This window comes from Physeter macrocephalus, chromosome 14 (assembly GCF_002837175.3).
Source record: "Physeter macrocephalus isolate SW-GA chromosome 14, ASM283717v5, whole genome shotgun sequence".
In the NCBI taxonomy this organism is placed as follows: domain Eukaryota; kingdom Metazoa; phylum Chordata; class Mammalia; order Artiodactyla; family Physeteridae; genus Physeter; species Physeter macrocephalus.
In genome coordinates this window covers 6,855,816-6,860,234 of record NC_041227.1, presented here as the reverse complement: position 1 = coordinate 6,860,234, position 4,419 = coordinate 6,855,816, and the positions used below count along the sequence as shown (strand labels likewise).

The following is a 4,419-nucleotide window of genomic DNA, read 5'->3' as shown; positions in this document are numbered from 1 at the left end:
TGTTTTATGTGAGCTCTGGTGGAGAGCTATAAAAAGTAAACAGATAGGTAAGAACCTGGCTACAGAGATTAGCGCAGGAGGAAAACCTTACCATGGCAGTCAGCAAAGAAAGCCATCTTGTTGGGTATAAAAATCATGAGTAAATACACACAGGGTATACACACATATATGAAGACTATTCCAGGCTTCACCCACTGTGCTACAGAAGCTAAAGTTTTGCTCACTGGGTTATGGATAACATATGAAGGGTGCTGTGCAGTGTAGAAACAAGGACATCAGAAATGGCCAATGTGAACCACATTTTCTGATGATCAATAAATATGGAGTAGGGTCACTTTTATATTCAACTATATTTTTTTCTTTTTAAAATATCTTTATTGGAGTATAATTGCTTTACAATGGTGTGTTAGTTTCTGCTCTACAACAAAGTGAATCAGTTATACATATACATATGTTCCCATATCTCCTACCTCTTGCGTCTCCCTCCCTCCCACCCTCCCTATCCCACCCCTCTAGGTGGTCACAAACCACCTAGCTGATCTCCCTACGCTACGCGGCTGCTTCCCACCATCTGTCTACTTTACATTTGGTTGTATATATAAGTCCATGCCACTCTCTCACTTCGTCCCAGCTTACCCTTCCCCCTCCCCGTGTCCTCAAATCCATGCTCTATGTCTGCATCTTTATTTCTGTCCTGCCCCTAGGTTCTTCATAACCTTTTTTTTTTAATTTTATATTCCATATATATGTGTTAGCATATGGTATTTGTTTTTCTCTTTCTGACTTACTTCACTCTGTATGCCAGACTCTAGGTCCATCCACCTCACTACAAATAACTCAATTTCGTTTCTTTTATGGCTGAGTAATATTCCATTGTATATATGTGCCACATCTTTATCCATTCATCTGTCGATGGACACTTCGGTGGCTTTCATGTCCTGGCTATTGTAAATAGAGCTGCAATGAACATTGTGGTACATGACTCTTTGAACTATGGTTTTCTCAAGGTATATGCCCAGTAGTGGGATTGCTGGGTCATATGGTAGTTCTATTTTTATTTTTTTAAGGAACCTCCATACTGTTCTCCATGGTGGCTGTATCAATTTACATTCCCACCAACAGTGTAGGAGTGTTCCCTTTTCTCCACACCCTCTCTAGCATTTATTGTTTGTAGATTTTTTTTTTTTTTTTGCGTTACGCGGGCCTCTCACTGTTGTGGCCTCTCCTGTTGCGGAGCACAGGCTCCGGACGCACAGGCTCAGCGGCCACGGCTCACGGGCCTAGCCGCTCCGCGGCATGTGGGATCTTCCCGGACCGGGGCACGAACCCGTGTCCCCTGCAACGGCAGGCGGACTCTCAACCACTGCGCCACCGGGGAAGCCCCTGTTTGTAGATTTTTTTTTTTTTTTTAATCATGGCCATTCTGACTGGTGTGAGGTGATACCTCATTGTAGTTTTGATTTGCATTTCTCTAATGATTAGTGATTCAACTATATTTTTAATAAAGGCAAGCAACAAATTAAGAACAAGTACTATGGACCCTACTATCCCATTTCATTACCCACAGGAATAAATCGTCTTGGGTTGGCCTCTCCGATCACACCTTCTCCCTGCCCTTGCCCTTCTTATGATTCAATATAGTGTTTCCAAGATTTATTAATGTTAATATATGTAGCTTTAATTGACACAACCTATGACTTTAAAAAAAATCATTACTATCACTGCACCCCCTATCAATATACCAGTCACTGTGCTAAGCCATTTTACTTTTTCTAGTTTATATAAACTTATAATAAACTTGAGAATTGATATCATCTTTCCTATTTTCTTTTCTCGCATATTTGAGAAAAATGAGTCTTAGAGAATATAAACAACTTGCCAGGATCATACTCTGTAATACCAAGCAACAAATCAAGTTCAAATATTCAAGAATATACTCAACCTTGGAGGATAAGTGTGTGCTGTTTTATTCTTTATAAAATATACTGTATGTTTCTATTTTTCTATGAAACAGAAAAATTGATTTAATATAGTTGAATATTAGAGATTGCCATTGCACACATTGAAGTTTTCAGGTTTAAAGAATCAACAAGACCTTATTCCGGTATTTGCATGTACATACAGCTCCATAACAGCAATTTTACTGCAGAAAGTGGGAAACAGAGAGCATTACTATTGACTATTTCACCCTGTGAAATATTCAAATTGGCTGTATACATGTAATTTTATGAATCCTGTATATTCAAGCCCATAATTAAGTGGGATCATTCACCATTTAAAGATCTGTTTTATTTAACACAAATATCATACTAAAGCAACTCCTTCTATCCCCAAGTATAGCCGATTATTAAATTTTGATGGTCACTTCCTATGTTCATAACAATCACCTTGTAACAATTCACATGTCTAAATTGTGTATGAAAGAATGTTTTAAAATTATTAAAGCCGAGTTAAGAAACTACCACTTGTGACAGCAAAATAAACAAAAATTATTAATTCCTCAAAAGCATACATTTGAGAGATTGTATTAAAATTTTGTTTCGGTTGTGTTAATGTTTTCTTCCTACCCTTTCCCAGCCCCTTCTCCCCAAAAAGAAATTTTTAGGATGAAGTTTGGGTACATACATGTACCAAGCTATATATTGATAAGTGATTCACTCCTGGCACAAAATCTGTGTTCGTAAGGTATATATATATACACACACACATACATACATACAGTTAGATGGCCACCTGTGTAATTTTCACCATGTCCTCTATAAATTATTCATCCCCTTTCTAGGTCAAACAAAATATATTTTCAAAGTATATATGAAATATCTTACTTTTCTTCATAAAAAAAGAAAGGAATTTAAAGTACTGATTTTTTTTTTTTGGTTTGTGTTGGGTCTTCGTTGCTGCACATGGGCTCTCTCCAACTGCGGCAAGCAGGGACTACTCTTCACTGCGGTACGCTGGCCTCTCATTGCAGTGGCTTCTTTTGTTGCAGAGCACGGGCTCTAGGCATGTGGGCTTCAGTAGTTGTGGCTCGCGGGCTCTAGAGCGCGGGCTCAGTAGTTGTGGTGCAGGGGCTTCGTTGCACTGCGGCACGTGAGATCTTCCCAGACCAGGGATCGAACCCATGTCCCCTGCATTGGCAGGCGGATTCCTCCCACCAGGGAGCCCTAAAGCATTGATTTTTACATTCAGGTCAATACTTGCTCTTTTTCTGAAGGAAATTTTCAGAAAGTCATAGCAATGGAAGAAAGAGGACTTGGGTTAGTCTTCCTGTAATGAAACTTTACATAGCCCACCTTAATCCTCAAACCACATTGCCACTGTCAGGATCACAACCCAGGGTACTAAATATAAATCAAATAGTGAGCGCTAAGAGAACTGGAGCTCTCTTAAACCCCTCTGCCCGCTCACCTTCCCTCATTTATTCTTTGGTGCCTGCAATTCTGTAATTTAATATTCTTGTTTTCAATTAAAGAGTAGGTTCTAACTGGCAGCCTCTGGACTTCAAAAGGTTGACAAAGGTAGTAATGGGAAACAGAGTTCTTAGCATAGTGACTAAACGTATTAAGGCTTCTACATAGTGAGACTAAATTATATAAGTGTACTTGTTTGACTAGGAGTTTATTATCTCAAAGTTGAGTCATGCTTTTCAACCTTGGCACTAATGACGTTTGGACCAGATAATTTTTTTGTCTCGGGGGGAATGGTACTCTCCTGTGTATTAGAGGATGTCCAGCAGCAACCCTGGTTTCTACCCGCTAGATACCTGTAGAACTACCCCCCCACACCCCCGTCCTACTTCTAGCAAGCTGTGACAACTGAAAATCTCTCCAGACATTGCCTAATGTCCACTGAGAACAGATTGCCCTGGAAAGCAAATCACTCCAGTTTGAGAATCATTGAAGCAGTCTTGATAAGAAACATGGACTGGAAACACTTCCTCTTTGTGCCCTTATTTAGGACGTAAGCATCTTGTGGGCAGGGAGTTTGTCTGTTTTGTGCAGACCATATCCCGGGAACTTAGAACAGTGCCTGCCATATAGCAAGTAATGGGTAAATATTTGTGAAACTAATGAATGATTGAAATGTCCAACACAAATGATGCTCCATTTATAAAACAGAATATTATCCAGCTGTTTAAAAATGAGGAGCTTAAAATGTTCATTAAAATGGTTAGGCGCTCATGAAATATTAAGTAAAAAAAGCCAATTTTTTTTTTATAGATCTTTATTGGAGTATAGTTGCTTCACAATACTTTGTTAGTTTCTGTTGTACGACAAAGTGAATCAGCCATATGTACACATATATCCCCATATCCCCTCCCTCTAGAGCCTCCCTCCCACCTTCCCTATCCCACCCCTCTAGGTGGTCACAAAGCACCGAGCTGATCTCCCTGTGCTATGCGGCTGCTTCCCCACTAGC

General features: G+C 39.7%; 1 pseudogene; it reads left to right on the top strand.

The window, feature by feature from the left end:
• The first annotated feature begins 3,661 nt into the window (after nucleotides 1-3,661).
• LOC102992538 (plexin-A1-like) overlaps nucleotides 3,662-4,419 on the top strand; it is a 1,983-nt pseudogene continuing 1,225 nt past the window's right edge.